We start from the raw sequence: 26,858 nt of genomic DNA, 5'->3' as shown, positions 1-26,858 counted from the left end.
AACCTGCTTGACACAGGAGTGCTATTACATCACTTACCTGTCATTCTGAGCTGCAAGAAGAATCACAGCTACTTTCAACAAGTGATCCCCCTCTTTAAGCAGAAGGGTTAGCTTTATATCTAGATCTGCATCTCAACCATAGTTATTGATAGATCCTTGTATTTGCACAAGTAACATCATCTTGTGCGATTGCAACTTCAAAATTCACGTGATATTTTTAAAAGCATAAATGAAGTTAAATATTAACAGTATTTCGTTTCTTTAAGTAGAACTCTTCATTTGATAGAGATCAGGATTAGCAAAATTATCTCATGGAAATCCTGTGACCTTGCTGTCAATGTAGATATTAAACGAAAGCAATATTGTTCCCTCTTCGCTGGAGCTTAATGTGAATCGGCTGCAATGTTTTACCCGCTAAAATTACTTTTACTTTTCTGAAGATTAATACTCTTATTAAAAAATAAAGTAACGCCTTTGATATTTGTACAAAAAGAAGCATCAGTGAGGATAAGTGTCACATGGACAGCTGCAGATTACAGTGTTTACACAGTTGGCAAACATTTTGTTCGTTTTTCCCTGCTGGATGGAGATCTCAACATTCCTTCCCATCCCCCGTCCAAAAAAAATGAATTGCATCTAGATTTGAGAACGGGAATTTGCGGCATTGAACTAAACAACGTCATAAAGGCCTTTATCATATTAAAGAGCAAGTCTCATTCTGGAATCTCCTAGATTGACAGTGGATTTCAGGATAGAATAAATTAAGTAGAGAAGCAGATCTGAAAGGAGAATGGTGAGAAAAGTCAGATTGTTCCCAACCCAACCCCCACCTCGTTCTTCTCTCCAATGATTTCCACCCCTTTTGCAACCCTTAAGACCACTAGAGGACCTTATCCAAATCCCACATTAACCGAACCTATTCTCCAATTCAGTCCAGTAGTTTTACATTTGAAAGAATGTTTAACTTTTCACTCCAGTATTCACAGGCAGCCCCAGAAACCTTAAGCCTGTTCGAGATTAGCTAGAAAGATAATACATGGATCAGGGCTTTATTGGCTTGGTCCATTCTTGGTCACAATTAAGGCTACATAATATAAGCTCTCGGGCGGGGGCGGGGTTACTTTTGGTCACAGTTTCTGTTCACCTGCTTCGTTTTTTATTGCCACGAAAGCCGAGAGATGTGTTATAGTTAAACTGTTCAAATGGATGATGTGTATCGAAGCTGTACGATATTCTATAAAGATCAATAAAAAAAGAAAACTATTTCCTTCGGAAGTTTAAACCAATTTGTGCTCAACAAAAGGGCAATAACTCAATAATAAAAACAACACCAGACTAGCTTCTGTTTCTTGAAGCTTCACATGCCGACAAACTATACCAACCATAAATGATGCGATGCGGATACACAAACAGACTAGTACGTGGTGGAGCTCTTTACAAGATCGTCCAAAGCAATCAAGATATATTAACTTCCAGATTTTCTTAAACGGATGTTGTTCTCAGGAAGAGGCCATTCTTAAAAACCCAGCTGCAGGTCTGCCAAATTGGCTAGCTGAGTAACCTGGCACAGCAGTGGATGTTAAACCTAATGCAGTGTGACCTTTCACAACACAATAATTTTCCCCATGGTTTACAATTCAACTTTAACAACGTGCGGGAACAGATGTGAATGTTAGCACAGGTTTTCGAGTCACCAATTCTACTGAGGGGCTCACCTCTGTGCACAAAGCCAGCGAAATGCTCTGCAAGATATTTCACCAAATACCAGCATCCCTCTTAATCAACCTTCACAAAGATGCCGTATGGGTCCGAAGTGACAAACGAACGATAAACAGCTGGGATTAGTATAATTTTGTTGAAAGGTTAAAACAGTTGAACAGTGAGACAGAAGTATGCAATAGCAACTCATAAAGCTGATTATGGGGCTAATAATGTCACTGAAGCAACAGTACTGATTTCACTAATGTCTTCTGAGACTACTTTTGTGCTTCTTTTGAAACCACAGATTTGCAAAACTATTCTTCTGAGACTGCTAAATGTAACACAATAACCATGGAACAGCGGGGTCCTTAAACTGCATTAAACCCTGCAGTAATTTATTAAAGTGCCATCACTGAGACAGCTAATGGGAAAGAGAAAAAAATGCTCAGTGCCAATTTGGCATGTGTGACAAGTTTAATGTAATTTTCCATCAGAAGCGACATTTGTTACAAGATTACCCAAATGCTAATCCCCCATTTCCCTTTTTGTTTTGGTACAGCCCGAAATTAGACTACATGTGTGCTTGTCATTGTGAGGCATGCGGGGATTGGCTGTCGCCTCCCATTCATTTAGCTAGTGAGTGTATGTATGTGAAGCCTGGATTCAGCTGAGTGTTCGTCTGTGTGAGGATCACTTAATGTCTGTAAAGGATCTGGATCTTCTGTGTGCAATTGTTGACTGATTTGTTCTTGCTATGAGCACATTGCATTATTATATGCAGAAGGACATAAGGGGAAAGAATTCTTATCGACTGCAGGATGGCTGTGGGATAGCCAATGCCTTCAGAATGGTAAGCTGATAAACAGTATTGTCTCTGATCTGAGTAGCTGCAAGGAACACGCTGTTATGGTGCCGTGTACCGTTACACATTCCTATGTCTGAGTGATTTATATGCTTCTTTCTCAAGATGCTCACAATCAAACTATGTGCAATATCCCAAGTAAAGATTTCTTATTTTTTTTAAACTGGGATAGCAAGTTCTTTCATTTTGTATAAGCGTCTCATGCAGCTTTTACTGCAGCGCCTCAACTCGTAATTCTGTACTGTACCCTTTGAATAGGTCATGAGTCAGAAAGTTAGTGTTTTATTATGATGGCTTGTTTTGTTTGCAAGCTATGTTTTTTTAACATTTTAATTTTCAGTGTATCTTTTGCTGTATTGAAGCACCTATGCAGCAATTCTTAAGCCTCCAGCTGGTAAACAACAGACTGCCATTAAACTCTTCGGTTATGCCCTGTGGCTTATGTGAATGTAGAATGCTTTACGAAGGAAAATGCCCACAGTTTATGAAGGTATTGTAGAGCAATATTTGGGCATCTGCAGCTGTTCGATATATAGAATGTCGCTGCTTGGATAAACATTCATGTTTTTTCACACATCGTTTTTGAAATGGATTCAGTACAGATCAATTATTCAGATCCCCACCACCAGCAGCCTGCTGTCATTCTATTCAAGGTCTCAAAGCAAAGTTACTTACTTCATTTTGGCAAAAATAAGAGATAAGAAGGAGGGGGAAAAGGATCAGACTGGAGGGGCTTGCAGGATTCCTAGGTTTGCCAATGTCTGAGCAAGCCTGATGAGAAAATAAGCAATTTGTTCTATTTTTTGGTATTCAGTAATGTTGCCTTTCTTTCCCCTCCATTGCTAACAGGTTTTAAGCTGGGCTCATTTTGCTTTTGAAGCCAAACATCAACACTGTGCACAGAACGCAGACATGAATGTTTTGGCATTCTGTGGTGAGCTTAGCTACTCGCGGCGAGTATTTGTGTTTTTGTACTTCCCCCTGTTGTTAAAAACGAAAGCTTTGTGGGTCAGGAGGAAAAGGTTTATTACCTAACCAGTGCTGGACAATAAAAAGCCAGCTTTACTATGCTGTGAGCTAAATCTTTGCTATTCCTATTCTTTTATTTAAGACTATATGATTAGACAAGATTGGTTTGTTAGGGAGTTCGTGAGTGTCTGCTTGTTGCTTTGCAACTGTGGAAGCAGAAGTGAAGTGGTCATTAAGTATGTAATGGCATCGTATCTTTTGTGTGTGCATGCCAATTTCCTTTTCTCCTATGCTGGGTATAGATGACGGGGCAGAGGTGCTGAAGACTACAGTTTCAGTCACAGCTAAAGGTTTAAGATCTTTTGAAAGGATGGGCACTCAACTAACTAGTCAATTTACATGAAGAAAAAAACCTAGATCGCAATGCATGTTTTCTAAAAACAAAAAAAAAGAACATAATGTGTGAATTTTATTGCCTTCCCACCCCATGAAAGGAATGTCTGTTCCCTTCTGATCCTGCCCTCCTTAACGTCTCAAAGCTTGAGTGCCTCTGCTGATGAAGTACTTGCCTCTCTGGTCTCCTTTTGAGCTACTCCGATGATTGTAAAAACTGAAAGGAACTGGTAATCATAATTAATTGGAAAATTCTTGTCTTACTGTAGGTATTTTTTCTCTGAGAAATTATACATGCTGATTTCATCAAGAGCATTGCGTTGATGCTGCTGCGTATTACAAAACAGTTGAAAAGATCTATTCAACTGAACTATAATGGTGCATTGCAATCAGATTTGTGAGAATATCAGTTTGGTTCAGAAGGTTATTATAGCGAGGTAAGAGACACTGACTTTCAGACAACTTACCACTAATGCCTATCATCTATAGGAGGGAAGTTACAGAGGACTCCAGCTTACATTTTGATACTTCATATAGTGTAGAAAGCTTGCCTTTGATTAGACAGCTTAATAACTCACTGACAAATTAACCTATGCTTGTTTTATGTGAAATTTCAGGGGTTAGTGTTGTTGTGGAAAAATAAGGAGGAAAAAAAACGTGTGTATGTCTTGCAAATCTTCAGGTTCAGAATTAATGCTTTCCTATTTTGTGTATAGGAGCCATTATAGAGCTGTGCCTGTTGAATGCCTGCATTGCATTTGGGAAGAGATCTGTAAGTCATTAGTACATTAGTGATTCTCTTATCAAAATAATATTGATCAGTTTGAAAAAGTCTGATTGGCATTTCATTCTTTGACTACATTGTGTTGCTGTTATACTGATCGTAAACACACAGATATGTATTCACTGTTGGTGCCTCCCAGTGGTTTTAAAAAATCGCAACATTAATAGCCAGGAAGTGTAGGATTTGGTGCAGAAATTTCTAACTACAGAGTAGTGTTAGCCAGCAGACATCTCACTGCATTACTGGTGTATGACAGCACCTATATTTACTTCATTTGAATAGAATTTGGAAATTGACTCAAAGTAAATGTGCCAGAGACTCATCACACATCTAAACAATAAAAAGGATAATATGTGGTTGTTTGGCTGTTCTCTTTTGCCTAAGTTTTAGAAAATTATGTCTTAATTATCTTTTCTTTCCATATTCTGATTTTTCTTCTGAAAATGGTATCTCCTAACTAGGAGCGGTCTCAGTGTTGACTGAATAGTTAGTATTAGTTGGTAATTTGGTCTTTTAGGATATTGTTGAGCCTGATCCTGTATTCTAAATAAGAAGTCTGGCAAATTTTTCTTCCTTCGCCTGGGATTTCAAAATCAAATTTAGCATCCCACTCCTACCTCATATGAGATGTGTTAAGTCAAGACCATGGAATGAAATATAAAATTATTTCAGTGTACCATCTAATTGGTTTATTTATTCTCTGAATCATGAGGAGCGAAATCCTTAAATTTGACCCCTGGTTACATCACACTCTTTCGAGTTACAAAATAATCTTTCTTTCATTGCAAATTTAATTGTTCGTTCTCTAGTTCTAAGCAAAATTAAGATAGTAATAAAGTGAATTTCAATGTAATTAATGTGATACTTTTATTATTGGACAGCCAATTTAAACTTTGAAAAACAATTAGAAAATTAAAAGCAAAGACCCAACCATAAATTGAATTGCACCACATCTGGTTTGCACTTCTTTTTCCTTCCTTGTACACTTAACAAATGTGTTTTTCTTGTTCTCAAACAAGGTGGAGCAGTGTGGGGGGTGGGGGCAGTGGCAGGTTTTAAAAATTACTGATAACTGAGGGATATATATTTCCTATGCTGATAGTGTAAAAATGGATGTGGGAATAAAATGGTGTTCACAGTCTTGCACTTTTTTGCCAAGGTCAGTGAGCAAAGACTACATAGGCATAAGTGTTTACAGGTTCGTGTGAGGTGTGCAATTAAGTCACTGTACCATGATTCACAAGTGTGGGTTGCTTCAACCCTGTCCTTCAATCCAAAAATAATAACCTGCATCACAGTTTAAAGATAAAAGCCCACAAAATGAACTGTGTTACAGCTTGTGATTCATTTTCACAACTGACTTTTTTTGCTAAGTGCCAGTATCTATAATCTACTGTTCTCCTAATAATATGAGACATTCTTGAGGTTTCCTTCACTGTATTGAATTATTCCGTTCAGTATAGGGAAATGACCTACAGGAAAAAATATATTGCCAATTGGGAAAAATTGGCCATAATATGATTTGATGATCTTTTTTAATCTCATTAAGAGGCACCAACTTAGCAATAAATCAAAGAAATAGAGGAATAATTTATAGTTTCTAGATATTTCTCTTACTGTTAGATATATTTTCTTTGTTAATTGGTCAAATAGTCAGAACCAATTGTTAAAAAGAAGATGCTTCATAAAATTGACCTTAATGGTTGCCAAGGATGAAGAAAGATCAGGCATGATTGTGTTGGAATGTGTTTGGCTAATATTGCTGTCATTGCTGGATAGCTGGAGCAATGTGAAAAGAGAGAGATGGGTGTGAGACTGGTAATATTGATATGTGTGAGAGGGTATGATGGAGTCTTTGAACATTAGGCAAGAGCCATGATTACTGATGAGTGAATGATAGAGGTGTGGTGCCTTGAATAGTGGGAGAGGGTGGTTGTGCAGTAAATAGGGGATGTCCTTTGAAGATGCATTCACTGACTTTGATCACCTGTGTAAGATAACTCTTCAAGCACAGTTCTTTGAGGCTAGACCTTAGGAATTGCCTTCCCTGGCCACCGGCACCCAGTTCTTTCTCAGGCCTTGAGGGCCTCCTGGTCCCCTGTCGAAACTTAGCAGGGAGGTGGAAAGAAGGAGCGACGCTAAGGCCTCCAGTGCTCCTTCTGAAAAACTAGGAGTGCCCACTGTTGCTGTGGCATCATTTGCTGTCTTTTACCATCCTGCCAAGCTATCCTGACACTTGCAGTGCTCCTGTTGCATGAGTACAGCTCTCCTTTAAGAGGAGCAAGTTGACTTTAAGAGGTTCAGGCTAGCAATGCATCATGCTAGCATGCATGCTCCTGGACACGCTGCTGAGTGCAACCATTTAGCAGCGCATTTAATGCTGGGCTATGCACTACAATCAGTGAGATAACCAAATAACACAATGCTTGTGCTGTCTGCCTCAATAGGACCAGGTGCAGGTAAATGCACCAAAATGGGCCTTATTGAATTTTTCCCTTTTGATGTTTGATAATTACGCTCAACCATTTGAGCCTTTAGGCAGGTCCTTGGCTTATTGTCTACTGGAGCTTCATCTTGAGCCGTTTTCTTGGCAATCTTTGTCAGTGGTTGTTTGCCTTTATCTTCCATTTTCAGGGGTAATATGAAGAGGAAAGACTACCTCGGCCAGAACTGGTTACCAAACTGACACTATTGGGGTTATTCTGAACCACGTTAGCCATCTAGCTAACTGGTCGCAGCATTCCCATGGCATGGAGAAATTACTCAAGTAACAATTGCGTATCAAATAATTCAGCATTTACATTTCTAATTTCCACATAGATTAACTGGACAGAGTACAATTTAAATTCCTTTCCATGTCTTTCAGTGCCTAAGTGGGATTAGAGCCTTAGTGGACCAACAGGTACAATTAATTGTATGTTTTTGATTTGATTTGAAAGCTTGAAATTCCTGTGTGGAAACAGTGGACAGATTAAACTTTGCTAACATGTAAGTCAGTTGGAACGATGTTAGTGAAGTTTGCATACACAGCGTCAGTGATATGTTTCTAGTTGCGGGGTGTGGGGAGTGGAAGGTATCAATAAACTTGTTTGTAATGAGTTCAGTGGATTGACATTTTTTTTTATTCGTGGGATGTGGATGTTGCTGTCTAGGCAAGCATTTATTGACCATCCTTGTTCAGAGGATATTTCTAAGAGTCGACTGCATTGCTGTGGGTCAACAACTGCAATGGATTCATAGTCATCATCAGATTTTTAATTCCAAATTTTTATTCTGTTGTTGTGGGATTCGAACACGGGTTGCCAGAGCATTACCCCAGGTCTCTGGACTACTAGCCCAGTGACAATACCATTATGCCACCACCACTACTGTCATTTTCAATACACATAATTTGATGTTACTCTGGTTTTAAAATTTTTAACTGACAATCTAAATGTGTGCCTATCGAATTCAGTGATACTGTGCACATTGAAAATTATTAGCTATTAGTTATGTACAGCACTTTTTTGAATTACCCGAGACCCTATATTTCCCATTGCTTTTTCCAAGGCAATACCTAAGCCAATCTGAGTTGACTTGCCAACCAATCAGCATCCTTTCCTGTAGTATAAATTGTGATCTTTTAAAATTTGACATTCTTTAATTTGTCCAAATGAGAGCAAGATGAAAAGCCTTGGCAACATGTCTCTCTTTTCAGCAATACACACGTTTGGTATTACCAAGCGACTTGATCGAAACATATAAGATCCTGAGGGGTCTTGACATGGTGGATGTGGAGACGATGTTTCCTCTTGTGGAAAAATCTAGAACTAGGGGTCACTGTTTAAAAATAAGGGGTTGCCATTTAAAGCAAATGAGGCAAATTTTTTCACTCGAGAGTCGTGAGTCTTTGGAGCAGTCTTCCTGAAAAGGTCACAGAAGCAGAGTCTTTATATATTTTTAAGGCAGGGATGGTTAGATTCTTGGTAAGCAAGGGGCTGTTAAGTTATCAGGGGTAGGTGGGATGCAGATTTCAGGTTACTATCAGAAAGGACCATAAGACATAGGAGCAGAAATTAGGCCATTCAGCCCATCGAGATCAGCCATGATCTTATTAAATGGCAGAGCAGGCTTGAGGGGCTGAATGTTCTACTCATGCTCCTTGTTCGTATGTTTAATAGTTATGTTTTGTAGCACTCTTAGGTTGAGCTGTAGTTGAGAGGGCTCTTAATTTGAAAGAAAGGATTTTCTGAGTGAGCATGTTGTCTAAATATTCTCAACTTTTCTTGACGCTCTAGGTTATTAGTCTTTGATTTTTCTCTTGCGATCTAATTGTAGATATTTGTCTGACCCAGAACTGGTGTAGCAATGGGATGTGGCCAATCCAATGGCACTCCAGGTAAGGTCCTCCACTAGATCTGAGTGAAATTTTTATTCCAGTCTGATTTTTGTACCAGTGGAATCCAGCTTAATATTCATGTCTACTCTTTTATTGCATCATTTGTGCATACCCAGGGTAAAGATTACTGCTTTATTCTTTAAAAATGCTAAAATATGAAAGAAATGATCTGCAGAATTGCTATGCCAACAAAAATTGCATCAGCAGCAATGAGAGTAATAACACCTGCTGATAAAGAAGAAATAATTTTTCAGCTCCTAGAAAAAATGTTAGTAATGCAAGCATTACTGAATAAATTTACTTTTTTGGGAAAGTTTGCTTTCACTTGGTAATATATTGGTCGGAACATACTGATTGATAGAAAGTAAGGGATAATATGTTGTGAAGTCATTGTGTTAATTTCTTTGATAAGAAAATATTTTTTTATTTTAGTTTGCCAATGCCCTCGGAAATTTTGGAATGGTTGAATTGGGATACAGTTGAGTTCTGTGAGTTTCATGTAGGTGTTGTCATTGCCAGAACAAACTGAATCGACATAATATCTTTATCTGTTGAGGTTCTAGGCACAAGTTTGATTTCTGAATTGTGCAATATAGAATGTTCTGAAATGCAGGAGTAAGGCAAAGCCTCTGAATTTTAAAATAATTTTGCAGATCTTGACTAATGATTTTGCTCATGGTTAACAGTTTGGCATTGTGCATAAAAACTTCCTATAATTAGAATTTCTGAGATAGTGCCACTTTCAGTAACATAAATTCTACCAGCAAAGAATTGGGTAGCCATGAAAAGTTAAAACTTTCACCTTTGGGACTTGGGTTAAAATCCAACTTGGACAGATATGATTAAAGTTTCTCATGCTGTCGTGAATTGATTTAGACTGTGTCTTAATCTAGTTCCTAGTGGGTAGGAGTCCAAGTTATAAAACTACCTCTGTTTTTATCGTAAATGTCAATGTTACTCATAGGGGAGAATTTTCTCCCTGTCGGGAGTGGGTGGGCGCAGAGCCAATTGCCGCCCGCGATCAGCTGCATGCCGCCATTTTACATGGCCAACCCAATTAAGATCCGCCCAGCGTGATGCGTGCCTGGTAGCACTCAGTGCTACCTGTGCAGGTGGGGGGGGGGGGCGGCGGCGGGGTGGGTGGCGAAGGGAGAGTCTTTCAGCGCCAAAATCTCCGAGGCACAAAGCTGCCTCAGGGAGATTAAGTTCAGTTTAAAATAAAGTTTAAAAAATCACTTACACATGTCCACTCATGTGACAGTATCACATGAGTTGGGACATGGTTACAAAATGTTTAAAAAATATTTATTAAATTAATAAACCCTTCATGAAACCTCATCCTGCCCGTGGATGTGGTTTCATGAAAAATGCGAAGGTTGCCTGGGCTCTTTGCCTGACTGTCCACCTTAAGGTTGGATGGGCAGCCTGTCAATTTGGTTAATTACATTATTAATGGCCTTAACAGGCCTTTGACAGTTTGGCGGGTGCGCAGCCGACTCCAGTGCACGCCCGCTGAGTGGAAGATTGGAATGACGCGCAGTGACATCGGGATGCATGCCCGACTTCACAGCGCGTCATTTTATGCGTGGTGCCCCGCACACCAAACAGAAAATTCTGCCCACAGACACCACATGATCACATTGTTCAGCCTTCTAAGGTTGGAACTGTGGTATATTGCTGGGACAAAAAAGCGGGAACTTTACTCTGCTTCTAATTGTGCTATAGCTAACTGCCTTGATGCTGATACTGTTTCTGTTTCTTGGCAGTAGCATCTTTCATCTTGGGTAAGGAGTTAGAAGCAACAGGGACTGCACCTCCAGGCAAGTGATTTGGCTGTTCCAGTCTGGGATTCACTCCAAATCTGGACAACCTATTTTTGTCACTTGAAATCTCTGCCACATGAATAGGCTCTGAAACCAATAACAGCTCATTGTTATTTTCAAACTTTCTTTTTCACATCAGTGAATAGAAGTAATATTACAAGTCATTCATGAGTATGGAGCTACATTTTTGAAGCATTCATGAGACTCCAAAGAATGATGAGTAAATTGCGTTTTATTTGCAAATCGACCTGACAGAGAATGTAGAACAGGATTGTTTTGTAAAAGTACTATTTGTAAAAAGTCTTTTTGAAATTTTAAAAACCTAAAGGGCAATTCTCCAAACCTAGGCAAATCTCTCTTGTGACATCTTTGCTATGGCAAGAAAGAGATGTCATGTCTCAGAGTATAGAATTGACTCACTTTATTCTGAATTCCAAAAATATATTTATCTGGTTCTTGCATGAAGCACAGAATATAATGTTTATAAAATTAAATTTGTTACAATTGAGGTTTATAAGATGCTTATTTTTTGGGATTGTGTCTTTCATTTAAGGTAAAATGAAGGAGCCATGTCTTCTGTTCTGAAGTCGTCTAGACAGCAAAGCTAGATGGTTCAAATGTTAGAAATTAAAGGAGAGTCGGCTTGTTTTACTGGGACGGAAGTGCAAGGCATTTACACTTGGAGACAATGGCAGTAGCAACTTGTGCACTAACAGAGAGACTGAGAGTCTTTAAAGTCCCAAAAAGTGTTGAGAGTGTCGGGTTGTAAATAGTTGTTTTAAGTTATCCATTTACTTCCAAGATAAGAGAGTTGGGGTCTCGAAGATAACAAATCAGCATTTCTACCTGGATACTTCTACAAGGTCCATGTGACATATGTTGCCATGGAGATGGGTTTTGAGAGGGAAGGGTTTTTAAGATACCCCTGAAAACTTGCAGACAAGTTTGTCTGCTAGGATCCAGGAGAGGGAAAGCAAAGGCAGCAAGACGCTGTGGTACACCATGCAACAATGCAGGTGGGAGCTTACACTTGGATGGGAAAGACCACATTCATAAGGACTTAAAATGAGGCTGAAAATTGCCTAACTTTAGCTAGCAGAAGAACTGTCTAGGAAAACTCGCACCATGAAAGACAATTTTGGAGTTAAATGTTTGCAGACTGGAAAAGAAATATTGAAAGTAAACCCTGAGGAACTAAGAATCATTTTGGAATGATTCTGCAAGAATTGAGTGTCTACTTAAAGGACCGTGTAACGAAACCTGATAGTGTTTTCTTTTGGTTAAAGTTCTGTTCTGTAGTTTAAAATATAAGTTATGTACAAAGTGTTTAATCACTAGTGGCTTTAGTCTGTTTGTTATGGTAAGCATCTTTAAAATGTGAGATCTTATGTCATCCATTCAGCTATTAACTGAAAGCTTGTATTTATTTTTAAAGCTTTTCAATCTCAATGGGAATCAGAACACAAATATTTTGCAGCCTGTAAATGGTGATTGTTGCATCTTGCTAACTCTTGGTTGTGCTTTGAGGAATGTAAACAATACATATGGCTACTCATTTGAGTATTTGTAACTCAACTAACTACAGTGATATACATACAGGCAATTGATAGAACTTGTTAAAACATTCCATCATTTGGCCTTTATTTGTAACAAGGTGTTGCCTCTATATATGATCCTGATGGGACCAGACTCACCAATTGCTTTTTTGCAAAAAAAACTGTGGTAGCTGGACTGATGAGCAAAATCACAGCTGCACCCTGAAGTCCAAACATAAAAGGATTATGTCTCCATAGTCTTTGGTAATGTTTACATCTTTTCTTCACAACATCATATTTCAATGCAAGAGCTGGTTGCATGCTTGTCAAACAGAACAAAACTTCACCTGTATACATTAGTGAATCTGAATTCTTGTCAGTTATCTCCCAGTACATTTAATCCATCGATTCCTACTGAAATATTTTCCTGATGCTGGTCACCTTTTAGTGCATTGTTTAAGTTGTCATTATCAGGTATGAGCCTAAGTTCAGTCATGGAGGGCATCATTACCAAATATCCACACATAAACACAATTCAGAAAGGGACACTAGAGAGAGAGCAAGAGCGAAAGCCTTACTTTCCCTCGTTAGTCCAGGCATATAGAGGCCAATGGTAGGCAATCTACATCCAGGTTGGTGCCAACTAAGTGCAAAACAGAAACAAACTCCATGACTCAGCTACTCCCTTTCTTTACTAATTGAGTCTTGAGGAGAGATGGATTTGATGCATATATTTGCAGCAAATAAGCCGATTCACATAATTACAGCTACAGTCGGATGATTGGGTGGTGCATAGTGCCAGATGGATGTAATGATTTTGACTGCAGCACTAGCAGTCAGTGCTGAGTACTTAAAAAAAAAATTGGGCTTATTTCACTTCAGGTCTGCAAGCATTTTAGAACACAGGTAAGCAGTTCACTTTCTGTAGAACATACCAAGTCTGTGCTTCACCAGGAAGAACAGATGTGACCCATTTTTAAGGGTTCCTTTTATATTCCACTTTGCAAAGAAAAAGCCTGTAAGGAGCATGCAGTTGCAGCCTTGTACAAGCTTTATCCTGATGCACTTGTTTCTATATGTGCTGTATGCTGGGTTTTTTAAAATAGGGATCTAAGTATATGCACAGGTAGATGATCATTCAATCATATTACCTGGAAGATTATTCTTATTTCCTTTTTTTAGAATTTGCCCTCCTAAAAGCTTGTGAATGTTTTATTTTTATGAAGCAGACCACAATATTATGATGGAGCAACAAAGGCACAGCATAAGTAAACACTGCATCTGTTTTTCTTTATGAAGTTGCTGTATTTTCTCATTATATGTTGGCATGACATAGTGATAGAATGCCATTGCATGTAGTAGCTGAAAACCTCATTATTATTACACAGTCCAACAATATATTACTACTTTAGCAGAATATAATGCATTTCACCACTGCCTCAGGGCTGTGATTTGTACTCTACTGCAACTTACGTATGAATGAAAAATGATGTGAAATTATGCTGCATTAAATGCCACATGTCATTAGGAGTTCCTGAGTTGCTGTTTACACATGCACATTATATGCTGATGCAGCTGTTCAGTGAGCTGCCAGTCAGTGATGCCACAATATGACTACCTTTCTAGTTTTAAAATTGTGTGTGTGAGAGCGCGGGTGTGTTGCTGGCCAGTCTGTTTGTATATGTGTTTTTTTTATCACTAGCCCCTTCTGCAAAAAACATTCAAAATGATGTATAACGTGACAATGTGAACGGATTCAATTGGTTTTGAGAAAAGGAGTGTAACTAGGTGCTAACAGACCTACATTCAACAGCAAGTTTGGTCATTCTCATCCTCTTGTGTTATGGTGATTTGTGGCCATTTCAGTACTTCATTGCCTAAGGGTCAGCGTACTGGAAAGCTGAAGTTATTATACTTCCCTTTTCATCCAGTAAAGAAAGTACTATTCAGATTCCACTCCTAACTTTAAGGAATATTTTTATATAAGGTCTTATATTTTTCATCAGATATTTATTTTGGTCACATATTACCATGGCTGTTGTACCACTAACACAGAGTATTCGGAGGTAACCTAATGTAAACTGCAGACATTCATTCTCAACACTTGAGTAAGAAGGACAATGATCTTTTTTTCTGAACCTTTGATCCTGAGATATTGTCTCACCTATCTCCATTCCTGCTGAAACCCTCGTCCATATTTTTGTCATCTCCAGACTCAACAATTTCAGCTTTCCTCCTGGCCGGCCTCCCATCTTCCACCCTCCATAAATCATGAATTTCTTTAAAACTCAGCTGCCTATATCCTAACCAGCACCTTCTTGTTCACTTGGCCCCTCCCTGCTTACTGTCCTACATTAGCTCCAGATCTACCATTACCTCTGATTTAATTTAAAATTCACAATCCATGTGTTCAATTTCTTCAAGGCCTTTCCCCTCTCTGTAATGTCCTCCAGCCTGACAACTTTTGTGCCTTCAGTTATCTAGGCTCTAAGCTCTGTAATCCTCCCAATACACTTTTTCCTCTCCATCTTATCCCTATGTGACCCCTCCTTAAAGCTTGATCAAAAGATAGATTATTTTTGTCATCCTTTTTAATATGTTAATTGTCTTGATGTCCGTTTTTTAATTGTCTTGATGTCAGTTTATGTTTGATAAACATCAGTGAAGTGCTTTTGAGATAGTCTTCCATGTAAAGTTGAGAGTTGATTATTTTTCATGTGCGGGAGAAGGGGGAATGTCTCCATCTTGACAGATAATTGAGGTTCCATTGCCTTATTGAGATTTGATTTCAACTTTTGCAGCATTAGTTTTAAAATACAAAAGAACAAATTTACTGCTTCCGATAGAAAAATGTGGCAATGCTTACAAAAAAAGTTATTATTTGCTAGACTCACCTTTGTTTATGGCATGCTTCCTGCATGTAGCTCAAATATTAAGTGACTAAGCAAAATAGGTTGACTGAATACTATTATTTCAACTTTGCAAAGGATTAAAACAGTAATTTCAGCATTGTATAGTCTGGAAAACAAATTGGTTCCAGCATTTATCTTTTTGGCACATGGCCTCTATATTGTATAAGTACAGCTTGTTGCTCCAGTGTCTGATATTGTCAGAGTTGCAAGATTTAGAGTTAAAAGTTGGAAACTTTGCACTGATCTGTGAATACAATGTGAGAAACACTAGTATAGTGCCTTGAAACATAAAAGTTACCCAATCTTCTCAGAGTTCAGAGGCATGAAGGAGGTTGTTCATTGCTTTTATTTTACGCAGTGTATATTACATGTTCCATTATACTTGTCACCTAAAGCAGTAACATTATTGAAATTGATTGATTGTTTTAGAGCATTCCACCCTTTTAGTCTCTTGGAGTTTACTTTTGGTATTATCAGAATCCACCACCAGTGAATACTAATGCACACAACAGCTGCCATTGTGTGAGATAAACTACCTACAGCAAATAAGAGAACAGCTAATTGCTGCTCAGTGTTGACATTACTCACTGAACACAAATATAAATCACTAGGACAGGCTTGCTGTCACTCATTTTTTACTTCTTGATTCCACATTTTTTAAACGGTTGTATATGAGGCGGAGAATCACCTTGTGCAATTTTTGTCATTATGTGAAGGCAATAGTGTGACATTACCCACAATGTTCAACAAATAAAGAAAAAATTGTCATACTTTGTATCTACAGGGGAACAATCCACAGAGTTAAATCGCACTTCGATCTTAGCATACAATTTACTGCGTTTGTATGAAATTATTCCATTTTCTATTTTAAGAAGGCCCATTAATTTACTTGAGTTGCTTTATTTCTTTGTGCTAATACTGTACACTGCAGTTTCACTCCCACTACACGTTATCATCACAAAAAATGTTTCAACAATGGAATGCATGTCAGCACACATTATCTTTCCATTTTTCCTTGAATCTTAGCAGTGTCTTGCTGCTCAGCCTGGAAAAGCCTTAAGCGAAATGTCGTGAACACTCAGTTGGTTCGTATGAGTATGGAAAATTGCCACAAACTGACTGTCTCATGCTGTGGTGAAAGAGTGGATGATAAAGTCTATTTTGCCAAATTTTATTCCACTGGAATCTTAGAGTATGATTCCTCAAACACCAGCCCTCTGGTATCTGACCCAAACATTGACAGCGTGTGTCAACAGATTGCATTAAGATGATGAGCGGGTCACTGTTGAGCCTGATCTGCCTCTCGGCTTCTATTCATGCACGTGAACTTCCAGCATGGTGAGATCAGGAGCTGGAATGTTTTCCAAATACTCTCTTCCTGCTGTTAAGGGCAATGGTCTAATTGCAGTGCCCCTGCTGTCAGCTGTCCTGAGATTGGAGAATTCAACATTACTTAGGATCGAATTGAGGAGCTTCCTGGTCTGTATTTCTAAGCACTTGCCATCAGATTAGCCAGTGAAGGAATGATTAATATAGGCTGCTGGAAGTTCTAAATGTTGAACAGTATGCAGGGAATTGAAACACCCTCATAATTCAGGGGGTGAATGTTACGGCCCTCGCCAGCATATTTTGAAGGCAGGGAGGTTTGTACAATAAAAGGGGTGGCCTGTCTGCTGCCTTTATGCCCAACTCCTTACCTGCCTCCCATATTACAGTAGGCAGGCAAGGCACCACGCAAGCCTGACCCAAAATCCTTGATTTACCTTAAATCTGTGATCCATCACTCCTTCATCTTTGTGGACTGCCTGTAATCCCTGCAGTGGCCGCTACTCACTTTCTGGCGCTACTGGGGTTGCAAAGCTGCTGGCCGGCCAATCAGATTGGCTGGGACTGCTCTTGGGCGGTTTCTCACTCAAATGGGGGCAGAAGTCCCATTCTGATCCAATTAAGACTGCTTCAGTGTATTATTGCTGTGGGGTATCCAGGTTTCCTGGACAGACTTTTTGGTCAGGGTGTGGGTAATCTGTTCCCCCTGCAAAATCCACCTCCATTTATAAATGGATAATGAAAATCAACATTCACCTTTCCACAATGTTGCCTTTTACACAGTAGGTTGCGGTTCACTAGTTTACAGGTTGAAGGAAGTTGGAAAATAGGTATGTCATGGAGCTATTAATGTATGTAATATTATTGGAAAATATTTTTCTTTTAAAATAGAGGTTTAGTCTGTGGGTGTGTCTTAATTGGATTAAAGACAGCTAGTCTGGGGATATGTACTAGTTTTGATATGGAAGAGAGAGTGTGTGCATTTGCATTTTTTTTGAAAGAGTATTCAAGAACTAGGGTAAAAAATGATACCTATCTAGCAGATGCCAAGCCATATGTTTATATTGCTAATAAAATTGGTACAATGAAAGATTTTTTATTGTTAGAGAGGTTTAGTTCAGGTGTTGTTGATACAATGAGAATTAACATTCAATGGGCAGTGGTAGGTATAACTTTAGCAGTTTTCGGGTGTACATAGCAGAGGCATGCAGAGCAGAGGCAATGTGAGATCAAAAGTAAGCCTCCAACTGGCTCCACAGGAACCAAAGTGAAAATAACTTTATTTTGAATTTGTAAGGTGAAATTGCTTTGCCTGGTGTTTGGTTAAGTCTAAGGGTTGCTGGAATTTGTTTGAGAATTTGTTAAAAGTTATGATCGTAGTAATTTGTAGCCATGTGTATATGTATTTTAACCTGTGTAAATTAATAAAATGTTTCAATTATTTTAATGTAAACCTCAACTGGTGGTTTGACTCCTGAATTTAGTCACATCTCCAACATAACGCTTATAGATTATGACAATTGTTTAAAGTTTCCATTTGGGATTTTTAAATAACTGCTTTACCAACTGCATCGGTCATAACAGGTAGCTAACACTATAAACAACCTACAGCCCCAATTTGGAATATTTTCCATAGGTATTTGTTCTTTGGCCAGTGTCTTGATAATTTTGAGTATACAGAAACAAATAAGATAGCAGATGGGAGATTAATCATTGGAATATGAATTCTCAATGACCCCAGAAATTTGATTCATTGCCTGTGGACCAATATTGATATTGCATTTCAAATGAAAAGAACATTTCCAGAAAGCTAAGTAAACTTCAATTTCCACTGTAGCCTAAAAACACTTCTGTGATGTTTGTGCTGTTAAATGGATATGCTGCCATGTAACTCCTAGGAAGATAAATTGGACAATGATGGCTTAAGGCAAACATCTAAATATTGAAAGGACATTAAACCAGAAGAAAGTATTTTACAGCTTCAGACCCTCCGTGGACTTCCACAAATGTTCCGATCTTGTGTCAGGTATTAAAGCATTCAGTAGTCGTCTGTGTATGCAACTAGCTTCCAAATATTTACTACGTATTTGACATCATGGGCAAAGATTGCTACAGAACCATCTCCTGTCTCTTTTTTTGTAATGACATTGTAATTGTAATTGATTTTCATGGATGTATGCACAACTGAAACACTGTTTCAAGTTGCTAAACTGATTTGTTAATGTCTCGCAAAACCTGTGTAGAATATATTCTAAGTCTAAAGTATTCAAATATGTTGCATATGAAAGTACATGAAAGGAAAAAATACAAACAGATTACAGTCTGCAAACTGTTACAAAAGATAGCTGCAGTGTTAGGCTGGAAGGACTAATCTGTCATCAACAATAATTTCTGAATAAAATGTTCACATCAAACACTATAAATTTGCACTTAGATTTTGCAGAGACCCAAAATTTTATATATTTTTTAAATATCATAGTTTATTTTTAAGCAATTATGTCTTGGGCTGTTTTTCCTTTATTTTTGCTTCGCTATGTAAGAAGCAGAGACATGAAGATTTTTGTCAGGCTAGAATATAAGAAATAGGAACAGGAGTAGACCATTCGGCCCCTCGAGCCTGCTGTGCCATTCAATAAGTTCATGGCTGATCATCTTGTATTTCGATTTCCACATTCCTATCCAACCCTGATAACCTTTGATTTCCTTGCCTAACAAGAATATATCTACTTCTGTCTTAAAAATATCCAATGACCCTGCCTCCACCACCTTCTGAGGCAGAGAATTCCAAAGTTGCACAACCCTCAAGAGAAAAAGTTTCTCCTCGTCTCTGTCCTAAAAGGACAATGCCTAATTTTTAAAAAAGTGCCCCCTAGTTCTGGACTCACCCACAAGAGGAAACATCCTTTCGACGTCCACCTTGTCAAGACCGTTCAGGATCTTGTATACTTCAATCAAATCACCCCTCACTCTTCTAAACTCCAGTGGAAACAAGCCCAGTCTGTCCAACCTTTCCTCCATAAGACAATGCACTCATTCCAGGTATCAATCTAGTAAACCTCTTTTGAACCATCTCCAATGCATTTACATCCTTCCTTAAATAAGGAGACCAAAACTGCACACAGTATTCGAGGTGCGGTCTCACCAATGCCCTGTATAACTGAAACATAACATCCTTGCTTTTATGTTCAATACCTCTCGTAATAAAGGATAGCATTCCATTAGTAGCCTTAATTACTTGCTGTATCTGCATACTATTTTTTTGTGACTCATGTACTAGAACACCTAGATCCCTCTACATCTCAGAATTACGTAGCCGTTTTCCATTTTAGTAATGCTCTGCTTTTTTGTTCTTCCTGCCAAAGTGAACAACTTCACATTTTCCCACATTAAACTCCAAATCCACGATCTTTGCCCACTCACTCAACCTATCTATATCCATCTGCAACCTCCTCATGTCCTCCTCACAACATACTTTCCTACCTATCTTTGAGTTATCTGCAAATTTAACTACCATGTCTTCACTCCCCTCATCTAAGTCATTGATATAACTCAGAGTTGAGGCCCCAGTTCAGACCCCTGTGGGATTCCACTCGTCTCACCCTGCCATCCTACCGATCAGAAAAAGACCCATTTATGCATTCTTTCTGCTTTCTGCCAGCCAGCTAATATGTTACCCACTATACCATGTGCTTTTATTTTCCATAATAATCTTTGTGTCACTTTATCAAATGCCTTCTGGAAATCAAAGTACAGTACGTCTACAGGCTCCCCTTTATCTACTGCGCATGTTACTCCTTCAAAAAAACTCCAATAAATTGGTTAAACATAACTTTCCTTTCACAAAAACATGCTGACTCTTTTCTATTGCCTTGAGCTCTTCCAAGTGCCCAGCTTTAACCTCCTTGATGAACGATTCTAATAACTTCCCCATGACAGACATCAAACTAACTGGCCTATAGTTTCCTGTTTTCTGCCTCCCTCCCTTCTTGAATAGCAGGGTTATATTTGCTACTTCCCAACTTGATGGAACCTTTCCAGAATCTAGCGAATTTTGGAAAATCAACACCACATCAACTATCTCATTAGCCACCTCTTTTAAAACCCAAGGATGTAGTCCTTCGGGACCCGGAGACTTGCCAGCCTGCAGGTCCATCAATTTGCTCAGTACCGTTTCCCTAGTGATTTTAATTTCATCAAGTTCCTTCCTCCTGTTCACCTCCTGATTTACTATTACTGGAATGTTTTTTGTATCCTCTATAGTGAACACAGAAGCAAAATATTGATTAATTTCATCCGCCATTTCCTTATTATCTATTATTAGCTCCCCACTGTCACTCTATAGAGGACCAACACTCACTTTACTTACTCATTTCCTTTTTAAATACCTGTAGAAACTCTTGCTATCCATTTTTACATTTCTAGTTAGCTTCCTCTCATACTCTAATTTCTTTCCCCTGAATAACCTTTTAGTCATTTTCTGCCATTCTTTATTCTCTGTCAAATCATCTATCCTGCCTCTCATGCAGAATTTTATACTTTTTCCTTAAGTTTGATGCTTTCCTTAACTTCTTTCGTTAACCATGGATGCTGGGTCTCCCCCTTAGAATTTTTCTTTATAGTAGGAATGTATGTATTCTGAATGCTCTGAAATATCCCCTTAAATGTCTGCTACTGCTTATCTATTGATCTTTCCTCTAGCCTAGTTTCCCAGTTCACTTCAGCTAGCTCAGCTTTCATCCCCACAAAGTTGCCCTTATTTAAATTTAAGATCCTAGTCTTAGACCCACTCTTCTCCCTTTCAAACTGGATATAAAATTCAATCATATTGTGGTCATTGCTACCTAGGGGTGCCTTTACTCTGGGGTCATTAATTAATCCTGTCATGTTACACAATACCAAGTTAAATATAACCTGCTCTCTGGTTGGTTCCAGAACACACAGTCTCGAAAGCATTCTAAGAACTCCTCATCTAGGCTACTACTGCCAATCTGATTTTTTCCAGTTTCTGTAAGTTAAAATCACCCATGATTATTGCCATCCCTTTATCACTAGTACACAATATTTTCTCTGGAATACTTTATCCTACACTGTGGCTACTGTTAGGGAGCTGTAGACCACTTCCACCAATGACCTTTTCTCCCTACTATTCCTCATCTCCACTTAAACCGATTCTACATCCTGAACTCCTGAACCAAGGTCATCTCTAACTATTGTACCAATGCCATCTTTGATTAACAGTGTTACCCCTCCACCTTTACCCAGTTTCCTATTCTTCTTGAATGTCATGTACCCTTCAATAATAAGGATCCAATCTTTATTGTCCTGCAGCCATGTCTCTGTAATTGCTATCAGATCATATTTTTGTTTACTTCAATGTGGGCCATTAATTCATTTACTTTGTTATGAATTCTATGCGTATTCAGATAGAGAGCCTTCAGTTTTGTCTTTTTGTTACTTTTGTATCATCTCATCTTGACTGTTGATGTATTCTTAGGTTTTTTTCTCTGTCCCTCCCTGCTGTTCTCCGACCTTCATTTCTCATATTACTATTGTGTTCTCCTGTCTTGACTCTACAATTTCTACCTCTACCAAAACTTGATCCCTCATCCCTCTTATTTAGTTTAAAGCCCTCTCTACTTCCCCAGTCATGTAATTTGTAAAGACACTTATCCCAGCATTGTTCAGGTGTAAATCATCTCAACAATACAGCCCCCCACTTTCCCCAGTACTGATGCCAGTGCCCCACAACCGGAACCCACTTCTCCCACACCAGTCTTTGAGCCATGCATTCGTCTCTCTAATCTTATTTGCCCTATGCTAATTTGCACATGGGCACAGGTAATAATCCAGAGATTATTACCTTTCATGGTTCTGCTTCTTAACTTAGTACCTAGCTCCTCGTACTGATTTTGCAGAACCTTTTTTCTAGTTCTACCTATGTCATCAGTATCTACATGAACCACAACAACTCCCCATCCCACTGCAAGTTCCTCTCCAGCCCTGGGCAGATGTCCCAAACCATGGCACTGGGGAGGCAACACAGCCATCTGGATTCTCACTCTTTGCTGCAGAGAGCAGTGTCAATCCCTCTCACTATACCATCCCCAATACCACTACATTCCTTTTTGCTCCCCCCACTTGAACGGCTTCCTGTACCACAGTGCCATGGCCAGCCAGCTCATCCACCTTGCAGACTTCGCTTTCATCCACACAGGTTGTGAGCACCTCAAACCTGTTGACAATGCCAAAGCCTGAGGCTCCTCCACTACTGTCTGCTCAGCCGATTACCTGCCTCACTGATAGTCACATCCTCCTGTCCCTCACTGCTGGCCAAAACAGATGTCCCCTCTTCTAAAAGGTGTGACTTTCTTCTGGAACAAAGTATCCAGGTATTTCTCCCCCTCCCTTATTGCGCAGTGTTTGCATTTCGGCTTCCAGATCAATCATTCTGAACCGGAATTTCTCAAGCTGCTTATGCTTCCTGCAGATGTGTTTGTCATGGATCGCCTTGGTACCCAAAAGCTTCCACGTCTCCCAGCTGCAACATAACCCCTGTCCCACCATTCTAACTTTTATTTAATTTACCTTAATTACTTTCTTCCTAGGTATGCTACAATTTACTGTGTTTATTGAATGCTCATACCACTGACAACTAAGGTTATATGCTTCTTAACTACAAGGTAGTTCATGTCTTCATGCTCTCTTACCCTGTGCCTCCACCGCTCTCTTCTCGATCTTTTTATCCTGTGTCTCCGCTCTCCTTGCGCTCTTTTATCCTAGCTCTTAATCAGAATGCCATTTAAGTATTAAATACTGGGAATAACAGAGAACATTTAAGTGGGGCGTGTGTTCCAACGTCATCCCGCATCATTTAGATTGTTGGTTCAAATGTGTGACTGCCAACCTGTCAACAGCCTATTAAGGCATTAAAAAACCAATTGAACTCATTAATAGACCTGCCCATGGGCTTGTGAATAAACATGAAACCTCATCCACTGGTGGGATGAGGTTTCATGAGTGCTTTTAAAAAAATGCAGAATATTTTACAACAAAAGTAATGGACATGTCCCAACTCATGTGACAGTGTCTTTGCCTCAGGAAGATCTGTGCGTTCTTTTGCACACATGAGAGGAATCTCCACCCCTCCACAACCCCTCCAGCGCCACCCCCCCCCCCACCCCCACCACCACCACCACCACCGATGGGGGGGGGGGGGGGGGACGGACGGACGGACGGACGTTGCCCCTAGAATTTCTGCTAGGCAGAATTTTGTGTTCTCAATGGAATTGATCCATGTGTCACAAAATCTGTGTACGGGATTTGTTTCCAAACAGTAAATTACCTATTATTGTCAAAACACTAAGAATTGCAATCATAGCAGATACATACATAATGCATTTAAATGTCATTCATCTGCCTGCCATTTCATGCTGACAATAGCCCAAACAAAATAATCGGATTAACATGTCAGTTGTTGAAGTAGTAATCAGATGAATGTCATTTGAACCTGGCAAGTGTTGGTCAACTAATATCGCTCTGATTTTTCTAGCCTATAGCCTTTTTTAACGGTTCAGGCTCTCAACTCTGGGGATGGATTGATTCAAAGTCATACCAAATTAACAAAAGGATTTTAAAAAAAAAAGTCAGTAAATTATATTCTTTAGATCATAGTATCATAGAATAGTCATCATGTCCCTGCAGCCTCCTTGAAAGAGCTACCCAATTAGTTCCATTCCCTGCTCTTTCCCTATAATCCTGAAAATTTGACCACCCCTCCACCCACAAGTATTTGTTCAATTCTCTTTTGGATATTACTATTGAATCTGACTTCCCCCACACTTTTTCAGGCAGTGCTTTCCAAATTATCATACCTCGCTATAAAGCGGGTGAGGATCCGAAGGCAGGAATCACCACCTGGTGGTTACTGCCCGGACCAACGCAGCATAGGCTAACAGTGAGATTGTGAGGCTGCCACTGCTCTTTTTGAATCCCAGGGAGAGAGGTCCTGTGGGAAGGAGAAAAGAAGACACTAGGAGTATGTGTGTCTGTGTGTCCTAGGCCTACACAGCAGAGCCTGTCGTTCCAGTCGTCTCAGACCCCCTTGTCACTGGACCAAGGCCTTGCTCCATGAAACCTGTGTGGTAGCTGGTGTGCAATGGCCACCCTATGTTAAAAAAATTCATGCACAGGCATCTTCCACCCCCTTTAAAATGAAATTTGGGACCTGGAGCATAAGAACCCTCGTGGACCCAACAGTGACAGACCGGAACGGTATACTTTCATCGTTGCATGTGAGCTCAAATGTTACGACATTGACATCGCAGCCCTAAATGAGACCCGACGGGCAAGGGCATGTCAGACCAGCTCAAGGAACAAGGTGGCGGTTACACCTTCTTCTGGGAAGGTAAACAAGTAGAAGGTAGCTGCCTCCATGGGGTTGGTTTCACCATTAAAGCCAAACTAATTGACGATCTCAAAGACACCCCTTGTGGGATAAACGAGTGCCTCATGACCCTTCAGCACACTCTAACCCAGAACCAATGCGCTCCAGTCCTCAGCACGTACACCCCAACACTGGATGCTACAGATGAGTTCGAAGAGGAATTTTACTCCAGCCTCAAACAAACCCTGGCCCGTGTCCTAGTGGGCGAAAAACTGATCCTCTTTGGCAACTTCAACACAAGAGTTGGGAAAGACATAGACCCCTGGGGAGATGTAATCAGGAGAGAGGGGGTAGGGAAATCCAAAATCAACACTACTCTGCTCCTGACAAAATGCCTAAAACACAGCCTTGTCATAACCTACACCTTGTTCTGTCAGGAGAGACAAATACCAGGCCTCATGGCAACACCCTTGCTCCAAGTACTGGCGCCTGCTTGACTACATTGTCCAAGCAAGGGACTGCAAGGATATGGGTATCACCTGCACTTTGACAGGAGCAGATGACTGTTGGATGGACCACTGTCTAATTTGCTCTGTCATAAACATCAATGTAGCCCCAAAGCAGCGAAGGCAACAGAAACAATGCTGCAAGAAAATCAACACTGAGGTACTCAAGGACCCTGATAAGAGAGCCCTATTCAGTTAATGCCTCACCACCAACCTGGCGATTCCCAGTGATCCAGAGATGCAGAATTTCTACAGCATCTGATCTGCCCTCAGGGCCTCCATAATCAGCACTTGCGAAGAGTCGCTTGGTCACTCGACCAGGAGATCCAGGAGCTGGTAAACCGCAAGCGCAAGGCATTTCTGAACTTGAACCAGAAACCCAACTCGACCAAGAAAGCAGCTTTCCAGGTGGCTGAAGGCTGAGGCCCACCAAAAATATCCGTGACCTAAATAATAGATGGTGGGTGGAGATCCAACAGTTAGTCGACAACCATGACGTGTGAGGTTTCTTTAGCACAGTCGAGGCCACCTATGGCCCAAGGTCCCACTCTGCTGCTGGCCAAGAATGGAGAGATGCTCATCAAGGACAGGGAGACAGTTGGCGCCCACTGGAAGGAGCATTTCAAAGATCATCTTAACGGAGACTCTGTCTCCATGGCTACCCGCCACCATCTTGGCACAGCCCCAGCTCGGCATGAGGTAAAAAAGGCCATGAGACAGCTAAGGAGCAACAAGGCATCAGGAATAGATGGATTCCCCGCCAATGCACTAAAGCAGGGCAGGAAAGCACTACTGGCGTGAATACATGGCCTCATCAATCCTTATCTGGAAGGAGGATGGCATGCCAGGAGATCTCAGACACCATAATCATGACCAATTTTCAAGAAAGGTGACAAGTCTGACTGTGGTATTTATAGAGGAATCTCCCTGCTGTTGGTCACAGGGAAGGTCGTCGCATGAATCCTCCTCGGTCGCCTTCTCCCTGTGGCTGAAGAGCTTGTCTCAGAGCCACAATGTGGATTCCACCCACTAAGGGGCACAGCGGACGTGATCTTCACGGCGTGGCAACTGCAAGAGAAATGCAGGGAACAGCACCAACACTTGTACAACGCTTTCTTTGGCTCCACAAAAGCCTTTGACGCTGTCAACTGCGAAGGATTTATGGAGCATCGTCCTGTTTCAGCTGCCCCCAAAAGTTTGTCACCATCCTCTGCCTGCTCCACAATGACATGCAAGCCGTGATCCTGACCAATTGATCCACTGCAGACCCAATTCACGTTCAAATC

This window comes from Carcharodon carcharias, chromosome 11 (genome assembly GCF_017639515.1).
Source record: "Carcharodon carcharias isolate sCarCar2 chromosome 11, sCarCar2.pri, whole genome shotgun sequence".
Classification (NCBI taxonomy): domain Eukaryota; kingdom Metazoa; phylum Chordata; class Chondrichthyes; order Lamniformes; family Lamnidae; genus Carcharodon; species Carcharodon carcharias.
Note: the sequence above shows the minus strand (reverse complement) of the source record.